General features: G+C 48.6%; 1 non-coding gene across 1 annotated transcript; it reads left to right on the forward strand.

The window, feature by feature from the left end:
• The first annotated feature begins 2,596 nt into the window (after positions 1-2,596).
• On the forward strand, positions 2,597-2,668 carry trnac-gca (transfer RNA cysteine (anticodon GCA)). The gene has a single exon. It is a non-coding gene; the product is annotated as a tRNA-Cys (tRNA).
• Positions 2,669-13,197: the final 10,529 nt, after the last annotated feature.

Consider the following 13,197-nt stretch of genomic DNA (forward strand, 5'->3'; position numbering starts at 1 on the left):
CAGTTCACTCAACACAGGCCATGAATACAACCAGGCCCTTTCCTGCTCTGTGTGACTCGGTATCACACCAGGTGACATCAGCTAACACAGCACAGACTGGGGCTGGAGCCTGGGCCTGTCCTGCTCTGTGGACTCAGTAACACGATCTGTGAATACCTTTTATAAACACTCTGTGTCCAACATTGTGAGGCAGTTCTCTGTGTTTATATAGAGTGTCATTTATTGAGTGCTCTCTTGGATCCAACAGGGTAAAAGACGGTTGGGTGGTGGGGTGTGGATGGTGGTGCGGGGTGTGTGCAGAGAATTCGGGGGTGAGCTCTGATTCCTAACCATTTCTGGATTGTAAGGAATAAAGAATCAATGAAAGAGGGAGAAGCAATGTGGGAGAAGGGATGATTGAAGAATTTGTCCATGAAGCTGATTAAAAGTGTCTCAAACACAAGATAATATTCTTCTTTGGCCTCCCTGTCTCGAGAGACAGTGGGTAAGCACCTGGAGGTGGTCAGTGGTTTGAGAAGCAGTGCCTGGAGTGGCTATAAAGACCAATTCTAGAGTGACAGACTCTTCCACAGGTGCTGCAGATAAAATTGGTTGTCAAGGCTGATACACAGTTGGTTCTCTCCTTACATTTCTGTCTTTTTTCCTGCCAACTGCTAAGTCTCTTCGATTGTGGTCAATGTCACAGGGCTTCATGTCCCGTTTGTAGACGTCTTTAAATTGGAGACATGGACGGCTGGTGGGTCTGATACCAGTGACGAGCTCGCTGTACAATGCGTCCTTGGGGATCCTGCCATCTTCCATGCGGCTCACATGGCCAAGCTATCTCAAGTGCCGCTGCTCAGTCGGGTGTATATGCTGAGGAAGAGTCAGTTACTAGGGGACATAGGTTTAAGGTGCGAGGGGTAAAGTTTAGAGGGGATGTGCAAGGCAAGTTTTTTACACAGAGGGTGGTGAGTGCCTGGAACTTGCTGCCAGGGGAGGTGGTGGAAGCAGATACGATAGCGACGTTTAAGAGACATCTTGGCAAATATATGAATAGGAAGGGAATAGAGGGATATGGGCCCCGGAAGTGCAGAAGGTGTTAGTTTAGGCAGGCATCAAGATCAGCGCAGGCTTGGAGGGCCGAATGGCCTGTTCCTGTGCTGCACTGTTCTTTGTTCTTGTTTGTTGTTGTTGTTAATGTTGGCTGCCTTGAGGACTTCTGCGTTGGAGATACAGTCCTGCCACCTGATGCCAAGTTAATATTAATATTAAGAATTGGGAGGATTTTTAAAAAACCACCAAATGAGGAGTAGGAAATTGATAAAGAGGGAGAAAATGGAATCTGAGAGTAAACTGTCAAGAAACAAGTTATAAAAGGTTTTACTAGTATACAAAAAGCTCAACAATAACAAACAGATTCCTTCGATGCAGAGACAAGAAATTTATTGTGGGGAGAAAGAAAATGGTAGAGAGTTTACACAAATATTTTGTGTCTGTTTTCACAGTAGAAGGTACAGCGAACATGTCGGAAATCGTGTGGAACGGGGAAGAGATCTGTTCGTTGCCACCCTGGCTCAGGGTACTTAATGATAGCGACTAACTCTGTCATACAATCGGTTAGTGTGTTCAGCTATTACCTGTAGTGTTGGTGTTTTAAGCCCACCTGGTGACAGAGGCAGAGTCTATTTTCCTCATTTAGGATTCATTGTCACACAGTTCCAAATTGTCAATGTGTGCTTTGGCTGCAAGCAAGTATTTCCCAAACATTGCCAGCTCCGCTGTTATCCAGTAAATCACACCCTAATGCTTTTCCTTGCATTCATTTCACATAAAATTCTTAAATATTTAGATGATCATGTACCTCCAGCCAACCCATTAGAAATAAATCAAGTTATTGGGTTCAAAGTGCATTTATAGAACTGGAACACGCAATCCCACCGTGTGAAGCTACATTAAATTTGTGGTGATTGTACAGCTGGTATTAGAGAAAACAATCCAGAACATGTTGGACCATTTTAATGATATTTTACTTGCTTCTAATAACCTTATTTATGTTGATGTAAAATTTTGGAAAATCCTCTGGTCCAATAGCAGGTACATGAGAAAATGATGCAATATTTATATAAGCCTGGTGTGCTGGAATTCCTGCCTAAACTCCTCCACCTGTAACACTCCATCACCTCCTTAAAACTGAAAGTTTTGATCAGTATTTCGGACAGGAGTCAGCCCTGCCTTTTGCCCTGATTTGTCAGTAATCATTTAAAACCATTTTGGGTCAATCCCTTCCTTTAAATCCTGCACAGCAGCAGTGACAATAACTTTGTGGATTTAATGGTTGAGCCAAATCCGACTCAGTTCCCCAGGAGAAATTCCTGAACTCATGGGCACTTTGTATCAAGCAGCAGTTAGCAGCAAAAAGTCTGATTAATCAGAGTAGTGAGTCCAGTAAATACTTAAACAGAAGACACCCTGTAAAACAGAACTCCAAGTATCAGTTTGAATAAAGTATTGAACTGACAGAGTGGAGAGCAGATGAGGATTGAATTAAATTGCAATTCACTGAATCGAAACAAGAAGTGATTCTATCAAGAATGGGACACAGCTCTCTGTTTGTGAGCTTGTGGCGCAACGGTAGCGCGTCTGACTGCACATTAGAAGGTTGCGTGTTCAAATCACGTCAGGCTCAGTGAAGTTTTACAGCAGCTCAAGCTGCTGGATTTTATATCAGAAGAGAGTTCGCTCTGTTGGGATAAAAACAAGAAATGCTGGAACCACTCAGCAGGTCTGGCAGCATCTGTTGAAAGAGAAGCAGAGTTAATGTTTCGGGTCAGTAACCTTTCGGAACTGTTCGTGTATTGTTCAATTTCAAAATCGACTTTAATAGATTAAAGTTCTTATTTCTGGATCCGTTCAATTTCCACGCTCAGTTCTTATTTCTCAGTTTTCTATCGGAACAATGTTTCAGGGATGTGCTATCTCCATTGTTTATACAATAACTCTGTCAGCAAGTGTGCGAAGTAAAACACAAACGACCCAGCGTGGGTCTCATCCCACACCCGGCTCCGTCTGCACAGCTCCTTAGTTCAGTTGACGAGAACGCAGTGTTAATAACACCGAGGCTGTGGATTTGAACGCCGTAAGTGCTGGCAGATGTTCAGTTATTACTTTGACATGTTTTCCTAACACTTCAAATCCAACTTTTAGATGCACACAGAATGTCAGAGAACTTATTTTGAATAACATCCATTGCCTCTTTGTCACTGGGCTGGAGTAATCCAGAATACATTTTAATAATCTTCCGTTTGCTGATAAAGGTTGAATTTGCGGCTGTTCCCGTTAATGGTCACAAGCAGGAACAAACAGACAGAGTGTATCTGACCGCCCAGAGATGTGGAAAGGCTTCAGTTTAGGACAATTGCATCAAATCAAATGTTCACCAGGCCCCGAGAGAGTCAAAAGCTGGGGGAAAGGACGGAATGAGATAGTGAATAAGCTAAACTGAGGTGGAGGTGGGATGGCAGCGGTCCAGGGGACAGAAGCAGCGAGGCCGGGAGTGAGCGGCCGAAGCAGGGTATTTTGTGGGGAATGGAAATGACGATCGCAGCCACTGAGGGGTGAGGCAATGTTTGGACGTCATTCCGTCTTGTGTCGGTGCGTGATGACGTCGGTGCACACATGCGCAGATTCATACTGGCAAGCTGACAAATGTTTGGATGCACTGATGATGTCGACGATCGCTCTGCACATGCTCTGTGTTGTCAGGAAACACTCTGTAGTGAATAAGCTAAATACAGAAGATATAAATATTTCCCATCCTTGATGTCTCACTATTCCAGTCCAACCCAATCCTTCAATGCTGGGTAAATAATTTCAGTAAAAATTGTGCAGCTCGAGGATCGAAACCAAAGGCCAATGCAGAATAAAGGAGAACTGACGGAACTCCAGACTGAACCAGAGATCTTCAGTCTAACACTCTCCCAACTGAGCTATTTCAGTCTCACAGTGAAGTATCCTTTGTGTCATTTATTTATTTATTTAGAGATACAGCACTGAAACAGGCCCTTCGGCCCACCGAGTCTGTGCCAACCAACAACCACCCATTTATACTAATCCTACATTAGCCCCATATTCTCTACCACATCCCCACCATTCTCCTACCACCTACCTACACTAGGGGCAATTTACAATGGCCAATTTTACCTATCAACCTGCATTTCTTTGGCTGTGGGAGGAAACCAGAGCACCCGGCGGAAACCCACACAGCCACAGACTGTGTGGCTTACAAACTCTACACAGATAGTGCCCAGAACTGAACCCGAGTCGCTGGAGCAGTGAGGCTGCAGTGCTAACCACTGCGCCACTGTGCCACCATTGTTTTGGAAGAAAATATAACCCTGGTGGAATTGCCCCTCCCAATCACACCTCACTTTATAGAACATAGAAAATGGAGAAAATTTATGGCACAGAAGAAGACCATATAGCAATCGTGTCTGTGCCAGCTGAAAAAGAGCGATCCAGCCCAATCCCACTTTCCAACTCTTGGGAATGGGATCTGAACAGATCTCAGAGCTCACATTATGTGAATGTTGTGCTGAAGTGTTGGTAAACATAGGAAGTTGACACACTAGGGGGGACCTCACACTGTTAGACACAGCGTGAAATACACTCAAGTGTTTATAAAACATTACAACATGTGAGTAATATTCCCCATTACTTTCTCAACACTGATAGATTGTGAAGGGAGAGACAGTCAGAAGTCTCACTGATCCACACTGACCCCCAGCTGAGAATGAAATGAGATAAAGTTCAATCTTTAGCAGTGAGATGCTGGAGAGAGGTAAGAGTCCTGAATCAAGGAGAGACTTTCAGATAATGCTGTTGAATCTCATTTCAAACACTCCTTGAATTCACTGCCGAGGAATTCAGAGCTGGAGAATGCCTGTAAAATCAGCCGAAACAGGAAAAATAAACACCCACCATGGGGCTCAAACTCAAAAGCTTGAGATTCGGAGTTTCATGCTTTCATCGACTGAGCTCACTGGGCCTGAGACAGTGTCCCCGTCCTGTCTGTTATTGGACGGTGCAGCTGTTGGCTCCACCCCAGGGGCTGAATTTGTTCTGTAAACCATGAACCAGCTTCCTCTCAAATCCCAGGTTTATCAATAAATCCTCTTACAAAAGCCCCAAAGTGTGATGTATTCCTCTCACTCATCCAGAATAAAAGTTACATTCTATGATTCTAACTCTGTCAAATCTGTTCTGAACTAGGGACAGAAGACATCGGACCGGATCTTTTTGTCGGCGGCTGACATGGAGGGCGGACTTCTCACATCCACATGGCGAGAAGGTGTTTCAGGTGTTTAAATCTGATTGTCAGCAGTTTTATTCACTGGGTCCAATTGAACAATGGCACATGGGAACCTCGGGGCTTGACAGCCTCGCCTGGTTAAAGGAGGTGACTGGGAAGTGGGAGCTGAGTGTTGGCTTCACTAGGAAGCCATTGGGTGAGGTAGCATCACTTGGCAGCAAGGGTGGAGGGGGAAAGGGCATCGGGAAACACTGTCAGGATTGGGGGCTAAGGTGGCAGCTCTGCAGGTGGAGCCACACCAGGGTGCCATTGGGGCAGTGCCACCTCATTGAGGGTGACAAGTGAGGTAAAGGTGGCTGGGTGTTGTTTACTGTGAAGGCCTTGCACTCAGGGAAGGCTAACCTGTCATGGGCCTCATTCACCCTGGATTCGAGGCTCCCATTGAGGAGGTACAGTGGCTGCATAGTGGTTAGCACCGCAGCCTGACAAAGAACAAAGAACAGTACAGCACAGGAACAGGACATTTGGCCCTCCAAGCCTGTTCGATCTTGATGCATGTCTGATCTAAAACTTTCTGCACTTCCGCAACCCGGGTTCAGTTCTGGGCACTGCCTGTGCAGACTTTGCAAGTTCTCTCTGTGACCGCGTGGGTTTCCGCTAGGTGCTCTGGTTTTCTCCCACAGCCAGAAACTTGCAGGTTGATAGGTAAATTGGCCATTGTAAAGTGCCCCTAGTGTAGGTGGGTGCGAGGAGAATGGTGGGGATGTGGTAGGAAATATGGGATTAATGTAGGATTATATAAATGGGTGGTTGTTGGTCATCACAGACTCGGTGGGCTGAAGGGCCTGTTTCAGTGCTGTATGACTCTATGAGAGAGAGGGAGGGAGATGCAGGCACCACAGCAGCTTGGGGGCCCACAGGAGGGCCAGCCTTGAACAAAAGGCTGGAGAAGGAGGCAGAGGAACACATCAGCCGAGGTTCAACTACCTGCAAATGCCCGAGTGACAGTGTCTCCGCAGACTGCACCTCTCCATGGAGGTCGTCACTGATCTCTCTGCCATGGTGCAGTTGGCCCCATGGGTCTTGGTGGGCATCTGATGCCAGTGTCCCTGTGCCACTGAACTCCTACACCACCAGATCGTTGCAGGGATCCACTGGAGATAGGTGCATAACCTCACAGTCTGTGGTGAATCAGTACATCAACATCACCAATGTCCTGTTCAGGAGGGCCGGCGACTATGTGTGCTTTGATCCAAACAGTCAAGCTGAGAGGGCTATAGGATTCGGGACCATCACTGGATTCCCCCAGGTGTAGGGTGTCATTGACTGTACATACTTGGCCATCAAGGCTTCTGTAGACCAGCCAGCAGCCTTCAACAGGAAGGGTTTCCACTTGCTCAGTATGCAACTGGTCTGCGACCACCGCAAATGTATCCTACAGGCGTATGCATGATTCCCAGGAAGCAGACACAACACCTGTATAGCAAGGCAGTCCCAGGTGACAGAACTTTTCCGTGCCCCCACCCCCATGTGCCTTCAGAGATGGATCCTTGGGACAAGGGCTACCCAATGAGGACATGGCTACTGACGCCTGTGAGGAACCCACGCACAGATGCAGAGGAGAGGTACAACACCTGCCACCCGAGCGACCATCGAGGATGCCATTGGATTCTTGAAGATGAGATTCAGGTGCCGAGAGCAATCCAGTGGATCCCTTCAGTATGCCCTAGCGAGGGTCTCACGTATCATGGTGGTTTGCTGTGCAATGCACTATCTGGCACTACAGAGGGGTGAGGTGTTGACCAGTGAGGATATCATGGAGTGCAATGCCTCCTCTGATGATGAGGATGCGGAGGATGCCAGGCAATGCCAGATGAAGGGCCTCAGGCACAGCAGGAAAGCCACCAAGAGAGACACGAGACACCCTTATACATGCACGTTTCCCTTGAGCCTTACCCCCCTTTTTAAAAATTCATTTTTTTTTATTCGTTCGTGGGATGTGGGCATCGCTGGCTAGGTCAGCATTTATTGCCCATCCCTAATTGCCCTTGAACTGAGTGGCTTGCTAGGCCATTTCAGAGGGCATTTAAGAGTCAACCACATTGCTGTGGGTCTGGAGTCACATATAGGCCAGACCAGGGAAGGATGGCAGGTTTCCTTCCCGAAGGGCATTAGTGAACTAGATGGGTTTTTACAACAATTGACAATGGTTTCATGGTCACCATTAGAATGGCTTTTAATTCCAGATTTTTTATTAATTGAATTCAAATTTCACCATCTGCCATGGTGGGATTCGAACCCATGTCCCCAAAGCATTAGCCTGAGCCTCTGGATTATTAGTCCAGTGACATTACCACGACGCCACCACCTCCCCTTCTGGAACCACAGCAATAAAGCCTTAGCTTTCAGCAGCCCTGTTGTCACCTCCTTCCTTCTGTACTGCAGCGCCCAGGTACACATTGCACAGTGGAAAGGCCGAAGCTTTGTGAGCTCGGGGCTTGGTCTCTCACTTCCAGCCCCTTGGGAGGAAGTATTTAAATGGAGTCCCAAAGGGCATCAACACTAGGAAGGAGACATAGTGAGAGAACAACATTTCTTTATTCCATGTGACATCAAACGCAACCCCATCCATCTGGAATATACATTCACCCGTGAATCCCAAAGTGAATCTAGGTGCTCTTCTGAAATCTTTTCCGGGTGCTCCTACATGGTTTTCCCCCTGCTCTGTCAGCTGAGGTGGAGACAGGCTGCTGACCTTGCTGCCCCATGGCTTGGGATGACATTGGCGGCTGTCCTCTCACTGCCTGAGGCCTGGAGGGCCCTGGCACACTGAGTTCCTCCTGCACAGGTACAGGGACCCCCTCTGTCATCGAGGATGATGGAGGTGCTGGCATCACTGGTGTCACTGGCAGAGGGGCTTTGGAGCTACTGTCCACACCATGAGCACCCAGAGAGGAGACCCCAGATGTAGCAGCCAGCTGCTCCTCCACCTTATAAGACACACTTGTACCTCCCTGCTGACCTGAGAGGGACGTGGACCTGGTGGAGAGTTCAGGTGCCTCGTCCCCCCTCTCACCTTGTCACCACTGGATCGAGCTCATGGACGAAGTGATGGAGTGCAGGTCTGCGAACATCTCCGGCAACCACTGATTGGTCGGCTGGATCTGGCTCTCCATGACAGTCACCAATCTCTCAATGGAGGAAGCCAGACACACCCCCATCAGAGACAGTGCAGCACCCAAGGCCTGGATGGACTCCTCCATCATCCTTGCTTGAGTACACATAGCCTTTGGCATCTCTGCCAGATGTTGCCTGACCTCTCGCTGCAGCTGCAGCATTTCCAGTGCTACCGGTGACACCAGAGGCACGTCATCAGCCTAGGACTCAGCATGGGCCTGGCATCCCACAGTCCTCCCTCTGTCAGTGGCCTCGGCTGTCACAGCCTCCGTCAGCTGCCCGCGCCTGTCTGTGATGTGCTCACCAGCTTGTGAGCTCGAATCGAACCGCGATCGGATACCCACCGTGTAAGAGTTTCTGTGCTGGTGGAGGATGCGGGGAATGATGTGACGGTGCACCCTCTGAGGCTCCCTCCTCCTCCTCAGAGGTGTCCGGCTGTCCCCCAGTCTCTCCAGCTCTTCGCTCTTGTCATTCATCCGGGCCTGCATGTGAAAACAGGGACATTGAAGGGTTAGGGTCTTCCCATCGGGACATTCCAACCACCCCTACTGTGCAGCTCCATTGATGCAGTGGTGAACAGATGAGCAGTGTGGCTCCTTTGCAGCAGATGCTCCCTTGTGCCCCAGGAGATGCTCACTCACTCTCTTGGGTAGGTCTCCCTGTCTCTCCATCAGCTATGGAGCAGCTGCCTTGCTGCCCAGCCAGTTCCATGGCCTCCTCCTCCATCGGGATGAGGACATTGGAGATAAGGCACTCCACCGCCAGTCTTGACACGCTCTTTCCAATTGTGGGCTGTCTTCTCCTGCAGACACAATGATGAACAAAATTAGTCTCCCAGCGGGGACAAGCCCAACATCTCTGATGGTGATAGTCCAGCAGTCCATGATGGGGACACACATAAGTCTCCTGCATGCGGCCCCTCTCGAGGGACTGTGTGAGGTTATGCAATGACTGACGTGCGCCTCTCACTGAAATGCAGCCAAGCCTCAGGCAGCATGTCCTGCTGCCCTTCCCCAATACACATGACTGGGTGGTCACTCCCTTTCCATCAAACACTCCCTCTCACTCTGCCACATGCAATGTCCAAAGGGTCCAAATTGTTTAGAGTTCTCACCTGAGCAGCCCGGATCAGGTCATTGACCCACTTGCTGCACTGGATCCATGTCCTGGGGGTGAACCCACAGCTGCTGACCTCCCCCAATACCTCTAGCCAACCTTGCTTGGCCAGGTGGGCAGGCCTCCTCCTCCTGCCCCTGGGGAAGAGGATTTCCCGCCTTTCCCTTGCAGCCTGAAGGAGAACATGCAGGGAGACATCGCTAAACCATGGGGCCACCTGGTGTCTTCTTTCAGTCATGGACGCTGCAGGTTCGTGTTCAGCTCCTTACCCATCAGGCAGCAGAGGCAGCAGAACGGGTCCTGGGACAGCAGAGGGTTCTCAGGAAGACACTCCTTTAAACCAGGCAGCAGTGAATGCAGGGCTGGCAGCCCTTTTAATATGGTGCCAGCACCTGCCGTTGTGTCAGATGTCGGTGCCATCGGTACCTCGTTCCCTGCCTCTGGTCCTTGATTCCACGGGCCCCACGTCTCCCCTTCATTAATTGGTCGGCTGCTCCGTGATCGGGGTCGGCCGGCCACATTTCACTCGTGTGGGGACGACACCTGCTTCCGGTGCCTCTGCCGAGAGCCGCACCGTTAGTTTAAAATTCAGCCCATGGGATCAAGAGTGGAAAATCTCCCCTCTGATTCTCTCTACTTAAAATGAAGGAGTCACCAAATTAAAACTGATGAAACCAGGGATTGTATCCTGGTTCTTCAATCTAGTGTTCTCCCAACTGAGCTATTCCGGCCTCACTGTGAACTCATCTTCATTGGAGACAAATATAACTCCAGGCGGAATTTCCCCACCCGTTCATTCCTCTCTTCAGGGGAATGGGACCCGACCAGATCGCGGAACTCAGATTATGTTAATGTTCTGCTCTTGATATCTTAATATTATCTTGCGTTTGAGCCACTTTTAATCAGGTTCAAGGACAAATTCTTCCATCATCCCTTCTCCCACATTCTCTCTCTCTCATTCATTCTTTATTCCTCACAATCCAGAAAGGGTTAGGAATTAGAGCTCACCCCCAAACCCTCTGCACACAGACCTCTGTCTGTTACCCTGTTTGATCCAAGAGACCAGTCAATAAATTACACTTTTTATAAACACAGAAAGCTGCCTCACAGTGTTGGACAGAGTTAAATACACTAAAGTCTTTCTAAAAAGGTTCATCTCACAGATTGTGTTACTGAGTCCACAGAGCAGGACAGGCCCAGGCTCCAGCCCCAGTCTGTGCTGTGTTAGCTGATGCCACCTGGTGTGATACTGAGCCACACGGAGCAGGAAAGGGCTTGGTTGTATTCATGGCCTGTGTTGAGTTAACTGATCCCACCCAGTGTGGTAGGAGCCACACAGAACAGACTGGGCCCAGGCTCCTTCCTCAGCCTGAGGGATGATAGTTCATCTCGCACGGTGTTGCACAGAGCCCCACACAGAACAGAGAAATCACAGGCTTCATCCCCGGAGTGTGGTATTTTACTTCGTCACTCCTGGTATGGTACGGAGTCCCCAGAGCAGGAAAGGTCCAGCTTCCATCTCCGGCCTGTGCTGAATTAGCTGATCTGACCTGGTTGGCACTGAACCACAATCAGGGGAGGATGGGCCGAGGCTCCATGGCCTGTGGTGTGTTGCCAGCGGAGGTGGTAGACGCGGGCACGATAGCGTCTTTTAAGATGTATCCAGACAGATACATGAATGGGCTGGAAGCAAAGAGATACAGACCCTTAGAAAATAGGCGACATGTTTAGATAGAGGATCTGGATCGGCGCAGGCTTGGAGGGCCGAAGGGCCTGTTCCTGTGCTGTAATTTTCTTTGTTCTTTGTTAGTTATTCTCATTTGATGAGGTACTGAGCACCATATAGAGCAGGAAGGGCCTGTGCTCAGTGAACTGATCTCACCTTGTGTAGTCCTGAGACCCACACACAGAGCAGGACAGGACTAGGCCGAATATCCGGCCTGTGTTCAATTAGCTGATCTCATCCAAAAGATTTTGATAAGGTTCCACACAAGAGGCTTCTCTACAAGATTAAAGTCCCTGGTATCAGTGGTAATATATTGAGCTGGATTGGGAACTGACTGGCAGGACGTAGGCAGAAGGTAGTTACAGATGGATCTGGATCTGTTTGGAGACCAGTTACCAGTGGTGTCCCACAGGGATCGGTGTTGGGACTGTTGCTCTTTACTATTTCTATTAATGATCTGGATGTAGGTGTCGGGGGCACCATCTGTAAATTTACAGATGATTTGAAGATCTGTGCGAGTGTTCAGACTGTAGACGATACTCGACTGTTTCAGGCTGATCTTCATGTGTTGGGAGATTGGGTTCATGACTGGTAAATGATGTTTAAATTGTGTAAGTGCAGTGTTATTCATGTGGACAAGGGCGAATGCTCAACATTCATACACCCTTCAGGGAAAAACATTAAAGCAGGTGGAGAAAGAAAATAATTTTGAGCAGAGATCTGGATGTTCTAGTGCACAGATCTCTAAAGTTACAGCAGCAATGCTGTGAAGTGATAGCTGGAGCAAATAGAGGGTTGGGCTGCATTCAGAGGACAATTGAGTATAAGATGAGGCATATTCTTGCATGGGTTGTGAGTGACGCTGGGAAGGCCAGAATTTGTTACCCATCCCCATTTGTCCTTGACAAGGCGGCGGTGAGCTGCCTTCTTGAATTGCTGCACTCCATGTGGTGTAGGTACACCCACAGAGCTGTTAGGAAGGGAGATCCAGGATTTTGACCCAACATCAGTGAATGAACAGCGATATATTTGCAGATCAGATGGTGGGTGACTTGGAGGGGAATTTGCAGATGGTGGTGTTTCCATGAATCTGCAGCCCTTGTCCTTCAAGGTGGTGGAGGTCTTGTGTTTGGAAGGTGCTGTCAAAGGAGCCTTGGCGGGTTGCAGCATTGCATCTTGTAGATGGTACACACTGCTGCCACCGTGTGTCAGTGATGGAGGGAGAGAATGGAGGTGGTGGATGGGGTGACAATCAAATGGGCTGCTTTGTCCTGAATGATGTTGAGCATCTAGAGTGCTGTTGGAGCTGCACTCATCCTGACTTCTGCCTTGTAGATGGACAAGTTTTGGAGAGTCAAGAATCACAGAATTGTTACAGTGCAGAAGCAGGCCATTCGGCCCATCGTGTCTGCATTGGATCATAGAAAGTCGACGGCACAGAAAGAGGCTGCTTAGTCCATCGTCTCTGCACCAGTCAAAAAATGAGTCACCCAGCCTCATCCCATTGTCCAACATTTGGTCCGTAGCCCTGCAGGTTCAGGCACTCGAGGTGCACATCCAGACACCTTTTAAATGAGTAGGGGGTTTCTGCCTCAACTACCCTTGCAGGCACTCATTTCCAGAGTCCTCGTACCCTCTGGGTGAAAACACGTTTCCTCATCTCCCCTCTAATCATTCTACTAATCACTTTAATTCGATGACCCCCTAGTCACTGACCTCTCTGATAAGGTAAATAAGCCCTTCCCATCCACTCTATCCAGGCCCCTCACAATTTTGTACATTTCAATCAAATTTCAATCAAAATTCAAAAGCAGGGATGTAATGCTGGAACTGTATAAAATGCTGGTTATGCCACAGTTGGAGAATTGCATACAGTTCTGGTCACCAC

The sequence above is a fragment of the Heterodontus francisci genome, unplaced genomic scaffold (assembly GCF_036365525.1).
Source record: "Heterodontus francisci isolate sHetFra1 unplaced genomic scaffold, sHetFra1.hap1 HAP1_SCAFFOLD_59, whole genome shotgun sequence".
In the NCBI taxonomy this organism is placed as follows: Eukaryota; Metazoa; Chordata; class Chondrichthyes; order Heterodontiformes; family Heterodontidae; genus Heterodontus; species Heterodontus francisci.